This window comes from Dreissena polymorpha, chromosome 1 (genome assembly GCF_020536995.1).
Source record: "Dreissena polymorpha isolate Duluth1 chromosome 1, UMN_Dpol_1.0, whole genome shotgun sequence".
NCBI lineage: Eukaryota > Metazoa > Mollusca > Bivalvia > Myida > Dreissenidae > Dreissena > Dreissena polymorpha.
In genome coordinates, this window is record NC_068355.1 from 186,239,003 (window position 1) to 186,258,011 (window position 19,009).

At 36.0% G+C, this 19,009-nt stretch overlaps 2 long non-coding RNA genes across 6 annotated transcripts; both read left to right on the top strand.

Moving 5' to 3' along the window:
- The first annotated feature begins 981 nt into the window (after positions 1 to 981).
- LOC127864250 (uncharacterized) lies at positions 982 to 8,606 on the top strand. Its single transcript, XR_008041640.1, has 4 exons — positions 982 to 1,294; positions 1,951 to 2,016; positions 6,456 to 6,615; positions 7,730 to 8,606. It is a non-coding gene; the product is annotated as an uncharacterized LOC127864250 (long non-coding RNA).
- A 187-nt stretch (positions 8,607 to 8,793) lies between these two features.
- Positions 8,794 to 17,570, top strand: LOC127864244 (uncharacterized). Of its 5 annotated transcripts, none has more exons than XR_008041628.1 (6): positions 8,794 to 9,569; positions 11,175 to 11,599; positions 12,383 to 12,603; positions 13,110 to 13,222; positions 14,422 to 14,632; positions 15,191 to 17,570. It is a non-coding gene; the product is annotated as an uncharacterized LOC127864244 (long non-coding RNA). The 5 variants fall into 5 exon arrangements; XR_008041631.1 differs by having other exon boundaries at positions 14,458 to 14,632; XR_008041630.1 differs by having other exon boundaries at positions 12,383 to 12,593.
- The last annotated feature ends 1,439 nt before the right edge of the window (positions 17,571 to 19,009 follow it).

Below are 19,009 nucleotides of genomic sequence, written 5' to 3' on the forward strand. Positions count from 1 at the left end.
AAGCTTGAGTTACAACATGGATGTACAGGTATTGCCTGCCATCAGGGAGAACTGTTTATCTGCTCTAAGACTGCTCTGTACAAGTACGCACTGAGTGGCAAACAGCTCTGCAGACTCTATGCAGATAGTTCATCTGATTATACAGGTAAGAATCATGGTGAATTCATCCTGATAACATTCGTATTATGTCTAGTCAAATTGTTGTTGTTTTTTAATTCATACAATGACAAATTTGGGAATTTTATGGAACCGAATTGGGATTTTTTTTTTAATCAACAGATATTGACCCATTAGGCCTTTATCTTGTTATTTTGAAAAAAAAATCACATAAATTGTAGTGATATACTTTGTGAGATGATAATAAAATAAAATTCAGATGTAATAGCATAAAAACCCGCTGATGTATTATATTTGTTCTATAATTCATATGTGCCCTTTGAATACTACAGTACATTGTAGCCAAAACAAGATTCAGAAATATTGATTTATAAACACGAGTAATGAAGTATTTTGACTGTCACTACATGACATGTCTATAAATAGAAACTGTGTTCCTGGGAGAGAGACACTTTCTGACCTGGTCTTAATATTGTGGTTGTTAAATGATTGTACATGTACAATATGTTTACCCGTTGAAAGAACTGTGCAATTGTTTCAGTATGTGTAATTGTTTCCATCTGTGTATTTGTTTTGCTTCAATTCATATCTTACTCACCAGTTGCATTTCAACATGTCAAACGTTAACACAATAGCTCTGCTACTGAAGTTTATTGTCACACTTAACTATTAAATCATTGAAATGTATGCATATATTTTAGATGTGTAAAGGCATATTTATAGCAACATATGCGTAATACAATATCACTGCAGTATGTTTAATAAGATTATTTAACAATGACAGTAATTCAATATCTTGATGTTACTCTGTTTTGCAGTATACAGGTGTGCTGTGAGTCCCACAGGAGACAGGCTGTACATCACCAACTGGCACCCTGCCAAGCTTCTCACCCTGGCCAGGGATGGCACACTCCTGGCTACATACACAGACCCAGCACTAGTGTACCCATCTGGTCTACATGTGACCCCTGCAGGCCAGGTGCTGGTCTGTGGAAACTGGTCCCACACTGTACTACAGGTGGGCTGGGAGGGAGAGAGTAAGCTGGCTACGCTGGCTACTCAGGAGGATGGAGTGAGCTGGCCACGGTCAGTCTGCTACAGCAGCACAACATCATCCATCATTGTGGGACAGTGGGACGACACCATCCTTGTTTTCAGAGTGGAATAGTGTGTACATGTATGTATTTGTTGTTGTAATTAGTGATTAGTATTTCAATGACAATGTGTTGTTTAGCATACGAACATAGTAGTGTGTGATGTTACAATACAACATTAAGTGGGTAGTTAAAGATACAAATAATTTATGTACACATATTTTTATCTGATTATACAATGTGAGGGTTTTTGTTACAACATTAGATCTAATGCATATTATGTTATGTTGTCATAACGTTTGTGTCATTATGGTCCTAAAATTTAGTTCTTGTAAACTAAAGTTCTTGCATGGAAAAACAAAGCATTTCAACTGAAAATTTAATATTTCTACATAGATGCACATGCACATAGCAACTGAGGCTATTGTTAGACTTTCATTTCTATAAACACCATGATGCCATGTAAGAAATGTATATGGATGAATACTTTTTTTTATAAAATATGAAATTGTTTAAGTAATCTTTGGAGGAGCATATATTGATATTGTACGCAATGTTTACAGAAATGTTACACTTGATGTGAGATTTATTAATTTGCCATGTTTTATGCTGTTGAAAATTTGTTATTGATTTTCATAACATTTATATAAACGTGTGTGTGTTAATTACATTTTTTATAAATTTGTTTGATTCCTAAATATACATACAAGAAATATATCAAGCTATTCTGCTGCTATAGTCGCTGCTGAGTCAGAACAAGGATGCTGAGGATGTGGTGGACAAGGATGACATGACTACGCAGAAGGTAACATAGACCCGTTGTCAGACCTTTTCTTTGTCATTTTGGGGAAAAATGCCATTGTGGTTTTGGAATATTTTCCTGTGAAAAGTCAATTGATTTGGGAAAAAATTAATTTAATATCATTCTTTCTAATATATCAAATTATACGAATAAAATCATTTTACGATAGTTATATACTTTTATAAATCTAAGTGAAATTTGATTGAGATATAATAATTATAATGCATAAAAACAGGAACATCACGTCAGACAATTTACGCGTGTTTAGTGGAAAAAAACGCCCCGATTGGACGTTTTTTATCACATCTTTACACAGTTACATATATGCCAAAATTTGACAACAAATGGTGAATGTTTGTGTTTATTGGAAATTTTGAGCACTTTTATCGTAAATATTTATCAGAACGTCCTTTTAATAATGGAATATACGAGAGTATCGGGCAATGAGTAGCAACGATAAAAGTAGTAAGTTGGCAGTAATAGATGAAAAGTATGGTTTCATATGGATGTATTAAGGAATCAATCGAGACGGGATTATGCGTATCTATGCAGAAAAGGGTTAAAACAATTTTTGTTAAATCTCGTTGTTAATGACTTTATTTCTGTTTTTATGCCCCCCTTCGAAGAAGAGGGGGTATATTGCTTTGCTCAGGTCGGTCGGTCTGTCTGTCGGTCGGTCCATCCACCAGGTGATTTCCGGATGATAACTCAAGAACGCTTGGGCCTAGGATCATGAAACTTCAAAGGTACATTGATCATGACTCGCAAATGACCCCTATTGATTTTGAGGTCAAAGGTCAAGGTCATGGTTACCCGAAATAGTAAAATGGTTTCCGGATGATAACTCAAGAACGCATACGCCTAGGATCATGAAACTTCATAGGTAGATTGATCATGACTTGCAGATGACCCCTATTGATTTTGAGGTCACTAGGTCAAAGGTCAAGGTCACGGTAACCGGTATAGTAAAATGGTTTCCCGATGATAACTCAAGAACACATACGCCTAGGATCATGAAACTTCATCATTAGATAGATCATGACTTGCAGATGATACCTATTGATTTTGAGGTCACGAGGTCAAGGTCACGGTGACCCGAAAAAGTAGAATGGTTTTTGGATGATAACTCAAGAACTCATATGCCTAGGATCATGAAACTTCATGGGTAGATTGATCATGACTCGCAGATTACCCCTTTTGATTTTGAGGTCACTAGGTCAAAGGTCAAGGTCACAGTGACAAAAAACGTATTCACACAATGGCTGCCACTACAACGGACAGCCCATATGGGGGGCATGCATGTTTTACAAACAGCCCTTGTTTCTTGAAGAGTCATAACGCACTGTCATAACGTCATTTCACTCTGTAAAAAAAAATCCACATATGTAGGGTGCAGCCCTCCCCCCCCCCATGGCCCAGGGGGGCCTGAATAAATTCTTGTTGAAAGCACTGTAATTTTAATACATGTTAGCAGGCTTTTTCCGCTCCATTTTGGGAATACGCCACACTTGAATTTTGGGAATTTGGCGTCGTGAAAACCCCCATTTTGGGAAAAAAATATTTGCAAAATTGGCTCAATTGGGAAAAATTATCGCATGTAAATAGTGTTTCTTATATTTCAAAGAACTGTTAACTGGTAAATAACGACTATTTTGATAACTTATTATTAAAATTTTACAAAGTATTATGAACATGTGAGAAAAGTGCAGGTTTTTTAATCTGAATTTGGGGAAAAGGCCTGGCCTTTTTTGAGGTGAAAAAAATCGTGCGAAGCGCCGGATTTTGAGGAAAATAAGGAAAGTCTTAAATAATCATTAACATATTTTACAGTTTTTAAAATAAATTCAATGAAACAGATAATTTAATTATGCAACACTTCCTTTTTTCTACACCGGATCAGGTAAACTTATATATTTTAAGGTAAAAAAATAAAAAATAATTTTTTTTTTTTTTTTTTTTTTTTGGAATTGGGAAAAAAAATGAATTGGGAAAAAAACGACCAGATTTGCATTGGGAATGGGGCCGAATTTCGGACCCGTGGCATAGGGCGGAAAAAGCCTGGTAAGGCACTTATTTAAAAACAAATAAAATGCTTCGGGTATGGGTCCGTTTTACAGATCCATAAATACACCAGGAATGCGCCGTCTTGTGTATTTCCTGTTTATTAAGGATGCAAAAAAATGAGGTGGTAAAGAACATAATGAATTTACTTAAGGTTAATTAGCCTCTTAAATTGTTTGTATATTGTACATATGGTAAAATATCCTCTTAAATTGTTTGTATATTACATTTGGTAAAATACCCTCTTAAATTGTTTGTATATTGCAAATTCTACCACGTCACGTGACTTGTTTTCTATATACAAAGAAGAAAAACTACTGTTGGTTATTACCCCGATATACCAACGGTTGTTTAAAGTGACGTCACTTTGATTGTCCGCGCACATTTTATGAATGAAGACGACGTTATTTGATTGTAATTGTTGTGGTGACATCACGTTTTTGCTGAAAAGTGGAGGACGTTCGGTTAATATAATTCTTATTTATAACCTTTAAATCGCGGATAACTTATTAATGAAAACGTGTTAGAATCGAAATAATCCACGGGTAATGTCGTTCCGATGCATGTTATCAAACCACTCGGGCTACGCCCTCGTGGTTTAATTCCTACGCATCGGAACTCCATACCGTTCGTTATTACTGCAATAACCAACGGTTACCCGTGGATTATTTCTTAAATCATTGATATTCCTCCTCATCAAATTTTGGTGATTACAAAAGTATTTCATGGACATATTATTAGTTAATGTGTGGATTACTCAGTTTGGAAAAATAAATGAGGAATTTGTGTCAGTTCATTTCCCGTGTGTTTGTGATAAATTTGTGGATCGGTAAAACCTTAAAATCAACAAAAAATAGCCCCAAACGCATTATAATGGTTTTACAGTGTTACCTCTTTATTAAAAATGCTAAATATGAAGTGGACAAGAATATGATATGATTTCATAGAAGTTAAAATTGTGTCTTTTCTTTTATGTATCATGTTTACAGTGTTGAGTTTGTATGAAGTTGTGAGATATTTAGTTAAGCTTTGAATGCCTTGGTTCTATAGAGCCTGTTTGCAAGGAGCTGTTACATTCTTTATGTGTATACTGTGTTATCGTTTTTTTTGTCAATTATAGGGGCCAAAATAAGCCCCATATCAAATGCTGGTATTTTTCCCAAACAACTTTCTAAAATTCCCAATTGAAGGTAAAGTAAAAGAAATTTGTCTAGCGGAAAGTGCTGTCCCTGATAAGCCTGTGTGGCTGTATAGGCTTATCTGGGCAGACACTGAGTGCACAATTTATAAAGCCCTGTTTTCTCGGAATGAGGCTCAAAGTAAATCCGCCTACTGTCTGTTACAGAGTTGTACAAGATGATACCAGGTGAGCCTTGTTATGGGAAAAGGGTGCTTAATGCATGTTATGTACCATCCACAGATTAGCCTGTGCAGTGCGCAGAATTATCAGGGATAATGCTTTCCAATTTTGAGGAAATTTTCGCTTTAAAGAAATTATTTCTAAACAAAAATCATGTCTTGGTGGAAAGTGTAGTCTCAAGTTAGCCTGTGTGGACTGCACAGGCAAATGTGGTCCTATACATATTCATTAAGCCCAGTTGTCCGGAATATGGCTCAAGTTCAGTCTGCTTCCAGTCTGTTGGTATTTGTAAATTCTGATTAGAACAAATATGGTATAAAACCACTATGATTAAAAACTGGTAATTGAGACATCGGTGTACATATAAATGCAAATTTAACATACATATTGAGCAATTCTGATAGTAGCTCACAATTTCCCAATTTAACATAGTTTGCCATTTTAAGAGTTGGCTACTCATTTTTTCACAAAATTGAAAATTTTGAGCTGTATTTTGTTCACAAAATATCATATCAAACACAGTTAATGTTTAAAATAACTTGGACAAAATATTGTTTTGTTATTGGTAACTTTTAAAATATAGATTTATAGGCGTCAACAAAGTACAGGCAAACTAGTATTGTAATATGATAGTTATTAAGGGCAAATGGCCTGTAACATAATTTTTACTTCAAGGTGTATGTGAAAAAAAGCCTTTTCTTTCCATCTTTATAAAGTACACGTAATAGGCACTTCCTTATATGCAAGTGGACTAATAAAATGAGCACTGAAACTGAACATTTCAACAAAAACGCATGTCAAAGAATATATTTTGATTGGATTTTTGCTATTAAGTTCCATGCATTTAAAAAGACCTATAATTCCCAAATTAAAAGATAGAATTTTCCCGATGTTTGATATTATTACGCTAATTTTCCTCATTGGTGTGGTACAGATACTTTTTTCAATTTGGCAAAAATTGCTGGTGTATTAATAATTTACTATTTCAAAAGACTTCATATTGGTTTTCTCAATGTTACAGCAACTGCTAAGCACAGAAGACAACGGAGTAGTGAAAGGCTCAGCCAAATCAAAGTCAAGCGATGTGAGGGTGACACAGCCTTTCCATGTCCTTGTATTGCAACATGAAGGACATTTTAGCTGAAACTAACAAGGGAGAGAACTGTAGATCTGCACCAGCAGTGAGTTGTTGCCCTTCAGTTGTTTAATGTTATATTTATTATTTTATGTCTTACAACATACATGTTGATTGACTTTAAAACTGTTTTCTAGTGTGAATTTAAACATATTTTAACCATCAAAGATCTGTAAAGGCATGGTAAAATAAAATGTGTGTGTGTGTTTTTTGCAACGTTGGTGAGACATTAATATTATTTTTAAATATTAATATTAATTAATATTATAGGTCGCTGTGGTGTAATGGATATGGTGTCCGCCTAGCGACCGGGAGGTCACGGGTTCGATCCCCACCGTGGGAGCGTTCTTTAGATCTTCCCCAAAGACACCAAGTACTGGTTCTAGGCCCAGGAAACGGACTCGAGAGCGTTTATATAAGCTTTCGATGCAATCGAGCTAAAATAAATAGGTTTAAACCAAATATTAATATTGTTGCCTCTCATTTATTGAAATATATATTAACAATAAAACATATCTAATGGCATTTTAAAAGTAATGTGATAAATAGAATAAGTACAATTAAAAAATATAAAATTTTAAACCAGATGGTTTTCCTTCTTTTTGTTATGCAGCAAAAAATTGGCTAATAGATAAATAAGCTGTGATGTGGAAAAATGGGGCCTAATGCATGTGCTTAAATTGTTGTCACAGATTAGCCTGTGCAGTCCACACAGGCTAATCATGGACAACACTTTCCTCTTAAAGGTATTTTTCATTGAACAAATAATCCTCTTTATGAAAATCCAGTCTAGTCAGAAAGTACCCTCCCTTATTAGCTTATGTGAATTTCACATGCTAATCTGGGACGACACTTTTTGACATTAGTGATCCGCATATTGGCTTATGAAAATACATCTCTGAAAATGGAGTAAAGATAATAGATATAAATGTACAGATAAGTATAGCATTAGCCAACACTTTTCTTGTTTTAATACAAAAAGACTTAATTGTATTTATTTTCATGCTATTAAAAACAAGGAACCAATAAAATGCCAGATTAGAAATTCATGTTGTTGAAAACCTTCACAACCTGTCAAGAGGCATAGTTTGTTATAGATATAGATAATAATATAATTTGTTACAAGTTCCTATCACCCACTGTGTTGTTGTTGTTTTCAGCAGAGCACCAGCATTGATATCGAGTTGGCCCAGCAACCGCACGAGTCCCGCCTGCAGGAGCCCCAGTCCAGAACGACCCTTCCCCTCCCCTGACTTCTAACTCCTCCCCCTTGACCTCCTGACTCAAAAAGTCAGCATCGTTGAACAACTCCGTTCTGCAGAAAATTCCGAGCATGATTCTGGTCTGAACAAACACAATGCCCACGTCAAGTTGTCCACACATAAGCCTGGGTAGTTCTGTTAAGCTAGAGTTCCGCGTTGGCCTGAGAGGGACGAGTTTTACAAACACGAAAAGTTATAGCTGTAGTTATGGTAACGCTAAAAGTCAGTTGTTGCTGTTGGACATCACAACAAATATCCTGAAGAATAAAAAGTTCAATAACTTGTTCCAATCTTTATGGGACAAACAGAAATTGGACAGGAGAAAATCAAGGAACAATAAAAGCGTAAGCTTTCCTAGTGGGATGCTTCTGCTGTTGATAGTTTGGACGACAATAGGGTTACGGACTGCCCCAGATTGTCCTCTCAGCGGCCAAAATATCATAATAGAACGGACTTTTGGCAATGTTACCGACAAAGAAAGGCAGTAATGACTTGGTTGTGAATACCCAGAGCACGATACATCCATGCTGACACGAAAAGGCAGTAATGACTTGGTGGTGAAAACCCAGAGCACGCTACATCCTTGCTGACAAAGAAATGCAGTAATGACTTGGTTGTGAATACCCAGAGCATGCTACATCCATGCTGACACAGAAAGGCAGTAATGACTATGCTGTGAACACCCAGAGCAAGATATATCCATGCTGACACAGAAAGGAAGTAATGACTATGCTGTGAACACCCAGAGCAAGATATATCCATGCTGACACAAAAAGGCAGTAATGACTATGCTGTGAACACCCAGAGCAAGCTACATCCATGCTGACACAGAAAGGAAGTAATGACTATGATGTAAACACCCAGAGCACAATACATCCATGCTGACACAGAAAGGCAGTAATGACTATGCTGTGAACACCCAGAGCACGCTACATCCATGCTGACACAGAAAGGACAGGAAGTAATGACTATGCTGTGAACACCCAGAGCAAGATATATCCATGCTGACACAGAAAGGCAGTAATGATTATGCTGTGAACTCCCAGAGCAAGATAAATCCATGCTGACACAGAAAGGCAGTAATGACTACGCTGTGAACACCCAGAGCACAATACATCCATGCTGACACAGAAAGGCAGTAATGACTTGGTTGTAAACACCCAGAGCACAATACATCAATGTTGACTCCGAAATGCAGTAATGACTTGGTTGTGAACACAGAACACGATACACCCATGCTGACACAGAAAGGCAGTAATTACTTGGCTGTGAACACAGAGCACAATACATCCATGCGGAAACAGAAAGGCAGTCATGACTATGCTGTGAACACCCAGAGCACGATAAATCCATGCTGACACAGAAAGACAGTAAAGACTTGGTTGTAAACACCCAGAGCACAATACATCCATGATGACACAGAAAGGCAGTAAAGACCTTGTTGTAAACACTAAGAGATCCATACATCCATGGGATGTGCCACATCCCGAATTACGCCCACTATTGTGAACAAGGTGCTTAAAGTGAACATGTCTGGTTTTGGTATGAGGACTTAGCACTCCAAGCCTAAAAGGCCTCGCATTGAATTGATGCAAGAGAAGGCTTTGAACAATAACAGCAGTTTTGTTGTGTGGTCCAGTACGCCCTTCGACTCTCAACCTGAAGAAAGCAGAACTCAAACTCGGCTCTTATCAATATCAGCAAGGCCAGCATGTCATATCAGCTTCTTGAGCTTCAGGTGAGACCTTACGTGTTAATTATTTTGTTGAAATAGGGGCCGAAATTCAGCCCAATTCTCATCTCAAAAAGTCTATATCCATGATTACTGGCTTAAGTTCTCAATTCATGGTTTCCTGGAAGAAAAAGAATGTTTTGATAGGTTGCAACATTGAATTAATCAGAACTCAAATTCAGCCTTTGGCAATATCCCGAGGCCAGCATATCAGCTCAGCTTCTTGAGCTTCAGGTAAGATCATACAGTGTTATTCATTTTGTCGAAATTGGGGCCAAAATTGAGTCCCATTCCTAATCTTAAACAGTTTATTTTTTCCATAATTACTGGCTAAAGTTCTCAATTCAAGATTTGACCCCAAACAATGTTTTAATAGGTTACAAATTGAGTTTGTTTCCTTATGCAGCTCTATAAGTTACACCTTTGTGCAATTATTTTGATAGCACTTATTCTATTTTTTTAAATTATGTTTAGCAAAATCTAAAACCATTTTCCCAATTAAATTTAAAACACTATGATTTTTTACGAATTGTCCCAATCCAAAAATGGTTAAAATAAACTCTGCACAAAGCTAGTCCCTAGTTATAGCACATATAAAAGTTTTTTATCAGAATAACAGGCGAAGTTTAGGGGGGAATATAGGAGTGAACTTGTCTGTCGGTCTTTCGGCCTGTCTGTCGGTCCGTATTAAGTGTCCGCTCTCTAATTCAAATAGTTTTCATCCGATCTTCACCAAACTTGGTCAGAAGTTGTATCTACATGATGTTTAGGCCAAGTTCGAACATGGGCCTTGTCGGGTTAAAAACTAGGGCACGGGGTCACTTGGTGCGTTTTTAACATTCTGCATGTTGTCCGCTCTCTAATTCAAGTAGTTTTCATCCAATCCTCACCAAACTTGGTCACAAGTTTTTTCTAAATGATCTCTAGGACAAGTTTGAACATGGGCCATTCCGGGCCTTAAAAACTAGGTCACCGGGTCACTTTGTGCATTTTTAACATTCAGCATGTTGTCCGCTCTCTAATTCAAGTAGTTTACATCCGATCTTCACTAAACTTGGTCTGAAGTTTTATGGAGATGATCTTAAGGCCAAGTTAGAACATGGGCCTTTCTGGGTGAAAAACTAGGTCAAGGGGTCACTTAGTGCATTTTAAAAATTGAGCATGGTGCCCGCTGTTTTTGTGAAGACGACATGCAAAATATTATGTATCAATGGGGCTTGTGGGGGTATTCGTCACATCTGTGACAAAGCTCTAGTTTGCTTATTTCACTAAGTTTAATTACTATTTTGAACTCACATCTATTGTTTCTTATTAAATGCCATACAGTGGTATCGTCACACATTTAAAGTTGTTAAGTCTCAGGTATAAGTCATAAACTGTCACATTTAAAGGTTTGCAGACTCACACTTAAATACTAGTACGTAGATTGTAACATTTAAAGTTGTGTTGTCTCACATTTTAAATTGCTGAGTATCACATTTAAAATTATGTAGTCTCAAATTTAAAGTTCTATAGTCACACAATTAAAGGTAAATGTATAACACCTTGCTACAAAACCAAAAATTCCAATTTTAAGTTGGTGCGCGTAAAAATTGATTCTACGTTATTAAGAAATTCAGCACGAAGACATCTTGCGTCAGACTACCAAGCCTCCTATCAATATCTCCTCCCATGTTGGCTTCATCAACACTTTCAACAGAGCCTTGGTGAGTTCGACTTCCGTCTCAGCATCGATGTCGCTTAGCAACAATTGGATGATGGGCGTCGACAAATTAGGCCGGACAAGTCGCTCAAACTGAAACGATCTGATCCAACAGGTAGAGCAGGCATTGCGTGACACGTCCGTTAATGTGACTGACCTCATTATGTTGTTCTCGAATAATGTGAACCTTAGGCCTGGAGAGCAGTTTGCGATTGACGCCATTCAACAACAGTTGTTGTTGGCAATTCTCGGGTTTGGGGTGGCGACTTCGGCGTCAGGACTCGCTCCATCTCTGTCCATGGCCCAGTCGCAGCAGCAGCAACAAGAAAAATAAGTAGTATCTTAGGGGTGTTCTGGTATATGGGGCTTCATGTATGTGCTTAAAGTGTCATCCCAGATTAGCCTGTGCAGACTGCACCTACATTAAGTCCTATTAAAGTGTCATCTCAGATTAGCCTGTGCAGACTGCACATACATTAAGTCCTATTAAAGTGTCATCCCAAATTAGCTTGTGCAGACTGCACATACATTAAGTCATATTAAAGTGTCATCCCAGATTAGCCTGTGCAGACTGCACATACATTAAGCCCTATTAAAGTGTCATCTCAGATTAGCCTGTGCAGACTGCACATACATTAAGCCCTATTAAAGTGTCATCCCAGATTAGCCTGTGCAGACTGCACCTACATTAAGTCCTATTAAAGTGTCATCCCAGATTAGCCTGTGCAGACTGCACATACATTAAGCCCTATTTTCCCAGAATGAGACTCGTATACTTCACTTTACATCAGTATTTTATGTGCCTGAAAAGTTCCTAGCATAAAATGGGAATTATGTGCTTTTACATTGATCACACTTAGTAAATAAAATGCAAATAGCACTTGATCTGATATCAATTTTAATCATAGAAGGTAAGGGCATTAAGTTTTGTATAATTTCGACCAAAATTAAGCCCCTGAACCAAAAGTTTATCCTTGCATAAAAATCTGCTTTAATAGAATTGTTAAATTATATTTAATTTTAGTAAAATAATTATGTAAAAGCCTTCAGCTCATTTTAAAAGTCTTTTCGTCATTTATTTTCAACGTTTATTTAAATTCTTGGATTTTGTTTTAAGAGCCTGTTCCTACAGGAACCTATGCAATCATAGATCGGTACCTAGCTGAACAACAGGCTGTATGGTCAGCTGGTCCCAGACGCCCAGTGACACTTCCTGGCCCAGGACCTTGGGGCAAATGCTCAACTATACCTACCCGCAGGGTAGAGCCACTCTGAACCTGGGGCTCCATACTTTCTTGGCCAGGGGCCAAGTTTACCTTGTCAATAAGGTACATGTAGGTTGGTAATGTACATGTAATTAACTATTTATAACGTGCAGTGTTTCACTCCAAATTTTAATTCAAACAGTTTGTGTTAAATATTGATAAAACTCTATCCTGGCTGCTAACTTAAACAAATCATTTATGTAAGTGTTAAATATTTATAATAGCCGCCATTTGTATTGCCTTGAAAGGGCTCAGTGGGGGGGAGGCGTACACATGTGTACTTGTCTGCAATTCTACCCGTCCTTACTTTCATCCTTATGTCCGTCCCACCTTTCTAGTGTTGCACATAACTTATTATAATAATAAATATTAGTTCCAGAGGGACACAAAATGTTTGTATCAAGTGTACAATATATAGAAGGCTATGTTTGTATCAAGTGTTTAGTTTAAAGCCCATTTGTATCAAGATCCTTCAAACATACTTTATTTCTTAAATATTGTTATCACTCAAACGACATTGATTTACTTCTTATATAACTGATGCCATTTCAGAATGCAATTAAATTATTTTGTTTACAGGGACACATTCCTTGGATGCCCTAAGGTTTCTCTATCTGTTCACAAAGGCTTTATACTCACAAGTTCAAGCCCAGTGAGCGATGTTCACATTATCAAACTCTGCATATCAATAGGTAAGTCACCTTGCCATTGCAAAACTGGCCACTGTGGCAAAGCATTCAGGAGACCCAGTTGTAATAGCCTAAACCTTTTGATGCAATAAAGTTTTCACAAATACCCTATAGGTAAAACCCAATACAAACTGGGGTTTCTGCTCTTCAATAAATTGACCAGTTTATCTAATCTAAGTTTAAGGGTTCAGCCACAAACTACTTTATCTTATAAAGAAATGTGAAGACAGTGCACAAGTTCAAAGCTAAACCCTCAAATTTGCATTTAAAATTTAACATCTTGAGTTATATTAAACTCAAAACCACCACAACAACAACAGCAAACAATTTCTCAGCAGGTACCAACATATCTGACTCTTTCACTCTTTACAAAATCATGTTCCATATGAACTGTAAATATGGTTCTTAAACTAACATTGAATTACAAAGAGGGATCAGTGCTGTACGTACCTTTTAGTTTAGGGGGGTATACAGGAGTGTACTTGTCGGTCTGTTTGTCGGTCTGTCCGTATTAAGTGTCCGCTCTCTAATACAAGTTGTTGTCATCCAATCTTCACCAAACTTGGTCAAAAGTTGTATCTAGATGATCTCTAGGCCAAGTTTGAACATGGGCCATGAGGGCAAAAAACAAGGTCACGGGGTCACTTAGTGCGTTTTACACATTCAGTTTGGTGTCCGCTCTCTATTTCAATTACTTATCATCCGCTCTTCACCACACTTGGTCAGGCTTTTTATATAGATAATCTCTAGGCCATGATCGAACATGGACCATGCTGGTCCAAAAACTAGGTCATGGGGTCACTTAATGCGTTTTACACTTTCACTTTGGTCTCCGCTCTCAATTTCAAGCACTTATCATCCCCTCTTCAAAAAACTTGGGCAGAAGTTTTATTTAGATGATCTCTAGGTTATGTTCGAACATGGGCCATGCCGTGCGAAAAACTAGGTCACGGGGTCATGGGTGCGTTTTACACATTCAGCATGGTGTTCCCTATTTCAAGTTATTTTCATCCGCTCTTCAGGTGGGGGAGTTCGTCACGTCTGTGTCAAAGCTCAAGTTTTTTTAAAGAATATAATCTTCTTGAGAGAGTATTGTGTTGCCAGGGTTGAACCCGCATTTTGATACTTGATAATTTTTATGAAATGCTAGTTAATTCTTAAAAATAGTTGTCTTAATTGACACATGACATACTTAATTGCAGAATCCCGGATATCAAAGCGTTGAGCTTTTTTTGAAGCATTTGCACCAGCAACAGTCATCATCTCGAGTTACTGGCATCTCTATGGCGTGGAACCCTCCGTCTTTGAATATCATAACAGCACATGAACCAGTGGCAGTCATCATCTCAAGATTCTGGTATATCCATGGTGCAGGACCCTCGGTCTGCAAAGATCATGCAGAGCGAACCTCAGGTGAGTATTCAAGTCGTGTGAATGTTTTTAGCATACCCCCAAGTCCACAGATGTGTAGATTCATGTAGATTTACCTGTGTCCGTCCATACGTGCATCCAGTTGTTGAATTTGTATGTCAAGTCTAAACTCTTAAAGTATTGCTTCTAGTGTGATTAAAACAAAGATATCTGCCAAACTGTGAACTTGCCTACTTTATTTTGGTTCTTTTTCTTTTACATAAGTGGAATTTTAGACAAAAGTAAAAAAAAGGGTGCATGGTGGCAAACCCTTTTTACTTCTTCTCAAAAGATATTCGAGTCCAATGGCAAAATGTATCTTCATCAAATCCTAATCCAAATTGTTTGGTAATAAAATGGTCATACTTCAATATAAATATGTATTATCAATTATTATTTTATAAATAGTCTCAGGACCTTCATTTCCTCTATGGATTCAAATCAGATTAGTTGTAAAACCTTGAAATACCAAGTCATGTGCTTGTTCTTGTTTTTTTTCATCGGTATCAAAAATAAAATGAAATACTGGCGTTTACAGTAACAAGTATTTCTTGTTTTCAGATGCCATTTGATGAAATCAAACCATTCAATCAGAAACACAGCCTGTTGCAGCAGTTGTTACCATATTGACCCCAGTCAAACCTAAGAAGTCCATAGATAAATACTTTTTTAGATGTGCTAGTCTTTACGTACCTCCTGGTTTGTTCAGCACTTACTCTGACTCTTTGAATTTAATGACGGGTGAAAATGAATGACCTTGTTCAGTTCGAAATGACACATCACAACAATTCAAGTGGAAAGCCAGAAAGTCATGTCAACAGCCACATTTTGTATGTGTAACAGCCAAGTTGTTTTCAAAGAAAAACAATATTTTACATTTTATTTTTTATTTGACCAATGTTTCATGGGAATTATGATGCTGTCAGTCTCTTTATGTTGAAAGTTTTGGTTAAAAATAGCATGTTAATTTTTTTTTAAAGCACACATATTGCATTTATATCCAATGTCTTTGTCTGTATAATGAATTTTTCACTACATATTTTGATCCTTATAATGGTAAATGTATGGGAAAAACAATTTTATCAAAGATATTCTAAGATTGTCAAGTCTGTTTAAATGATGCTGGTAACTTTGACAAAATTGAAAAAAAGGAGTATTTTCATATTATAAGATATGTTTCAGTTGTCCGTTTTTACCCGTAATATAGATAAGCTAATTTAATGAATTGTTCACAAAGGTTTATAACTTTTACGCTTCAGCTTTTTCTGTCTTTTAATCCTTCCGAAAACAATACTAGTCAATTTGCTGATTTGGGTCGGTATTCGATCATGAATCTTGTTTAGTAGCATACTATTTCATTGGAATAATAATACATTCTGGGAAAAATTATTTAATCTAACTAAAATTATTGATTCTGTAAATACCACTTTGTTGATTTCAATGGATATTGTTTGTAAAATTAATATAGTATGACTATTGCGTGTTTGGGAAAGCTTTTAATGAAACTGAGTATTATAAAAAACAAAAAAAACAAATAAAGAGTTTTATGAAAATTGTCAAAACTTATTATTGTTAATTTGTGTTGTTAGATCATAGATGTGTATGCTCACAATTGTTAAACTTTGTTTTTGGACACAATAGTTTATTATGCGTATCCTCTTTAATAAGTGAGTAACTTAATCAAGATTTATTGATCACTGTATATATTCTGTAGGTATATTTTGCCATTTATACATAAAGCAACTGTAGAACAATTGTATTTTAAATGTAAATTATTCTTGTATTGTTGCCATTTGTATAATATAAACTAACTGTTTACCTTAGTTTGTAAAAACCTTTGTAAAAAAACATTTCCTGTGTGAATGCTCATATATATATTAAACTGTTAAAATAATGCACAGTACCAGAAAAAATAGTCAATTACACAGTAAGGGAAAATGTTGTTATATGCTTACAATTGTATAAAATTGCAATTGTCTCTATTTGTAATAATAGAGAGCAATATTATTTGCTTAAAAAATAAAGATGTCTGCTTTGTAAATTAATAATTGTGTTTACATCTCAACATAACACGTAAATACATTAAAGTCTAAAAGGATTTTTTGGAATAAACACTTAAATAAATATATGTGCGTGTATACGCTGATAAAAAAAATTTACATTTCATTTAGTTTTGTAACAGCGCATTTGACCTTTCACGTTGACCATCCCACACTTGCTGTCAGTGCAGTGCCTTCATTAGGGTCATTTTTATGCTCCTGGTAGGGTGGCATATAGCAGTTGAACTGTCCGTCAGTATGTCAGTCTGTCCTTTTGTCCGAAAAAAACTTAAACATTGGCCATAACTTTTTGAATATTGAAGATAGCAACTTGATATTTGGCATGCATGTGCATCTCATGAAGCTGCACATATTGAGTGGTGAAAGGTGATGGTCAAGGTCATCCTTCAAAGTCAAATGTCAAATTTATGGCGTCTGTCCGTCCGTCCAAAACTTTAACATTGGCCATAACTTGTTCAATATTGAAGATAGCAACTTGATATTTGGCAGCCATGTGTATCTCATGGAGCTACACCTTTTGAGTGGTAAAAGGTCAAGGTCATCCTTGAAGGTCAAAGGTCAAAAAAATAATCAAAGTGGCGTTCCTATGAAGCTGCACATTGTTAGTGGTTCAAGGTCAAGGTCATCAGTCAAGGTCATCCTTCAAGGTCAAAGGTCAAAAAAATAATCCAAAGCGGCGTTCTCATGAAGCTGCACATTGTGAGTGGTGTGAGTTCAAGGTCAAGGCCAACCGTCAAGGTCATCCTTCAAGGTCAAAAGTAAAAAAAAAATTCAAAGCGGCGTCCTCATGAAGCTGCACATTTTGAGTGGTGGACGTTCAAGGTCAAGGTCATCCTTCAATGTCAAAGGTAAAAAAAAAATCAAAGCGGCGCAATAGGGGGCATACTGTGTTTCTGACGAACACATCTCTTGTTTGTAAATATCCCACTGTTTAAGTTCAGCAAATGTTTTAAGACCAGATTTCCTTAAACTTGGGGGTGTTATTATTTTACTTTTATTGAATGCATGAAACATGTGTGTTCCGTTTTTGAATAGCTAAACATAGCTTGATGTGTGTAGATTGTGTGACAAATGTTGATCAAATTGTTACATAGAAAAAAACACAATCTTAGTTAACTTGTATGTGTTAATTACCAAACACAAATATAAGTATTTTGTAACAATATAAGTATTGTCTTTATTTGAAATACAGAATGAAATGCAATTTTAAAATCATGTCTTTATATGTTCATCTTTTCCAAATAAGCATTTTGAATAAGCAAATATAATATCTCTATGGAAAGTATCTGTAGGCCCCATGCAATCGATTGTGTACCTCATATTGACTTTCTAAATTATTTCAGGATTGTTTATCCCTGTCTGAATTGTGTAAATAGCTTCAACATCGTGAGATATCTGTTAAGAGGATTTCAATATTAAAAGTTAAAATAGTATCTTAGCTGTAACCGTACATCTGTTGCATTTATTTTAACATGTTTATGTATTCTGGCTCACTGAGTTTTATATTGTTTATAATCTTGCATATTTAATTGTGTTTTATAAGACAAACATCATTATACTGATTATGTTGTTTTTGTCCAACATTTCTATGTATACAAGTTGTATGTAAATAATTAAATATGTTTATGTTGATGATATGTATTTCCCGATCTAAGTTTGATGTTGAACTCTCAATAAACGACATGTTTTGCCAATTAAATCCCGAATGATTGTCTTGTCACTTATATATAACTTGCCTCTATTGAACATGGGGAGCTCATTTTGTTTTATTTTGACTGTCATTCCGTCTGTTAGTCCTCCAGCACACTTTAACCTCATGCATAATTTACCATATCAATCATTGACAACAATACAAAATATAAAATCTCCATAGGAATAATGAAACTCCGGAGGCGGTATCCGATAAAACAGTACTTACACCCGCTTATCTCTTACCTAAGACAAGCGACTAATTGCCTATACAACACAGGGCAATAACAAGGACATACCTTGAACCATTAACATAATTAAAACTAAAACACGGTCTTGGACATGTCTATATCAATCATGTGGGATTTCCATTGTTATTAAGTTTATTAATGTAACTACATGTAAAATATAACGGTAAACAAATGAGGAATGTATGGTAAAACACTGTCATGCCAAGATGTTAGCTTTCAGTATATAAATACCTTAATGCTGCTTAATTTATGCTTTTTATTGTACTATTGGTGAAATAACTCGCTTAATAATGGTTATTAAACGAATTTGTTAAATCAGTAGGAACGTACTTAATTCTATACTCATACAATTCTATTAATATTTGTTTTAATACTGTCTA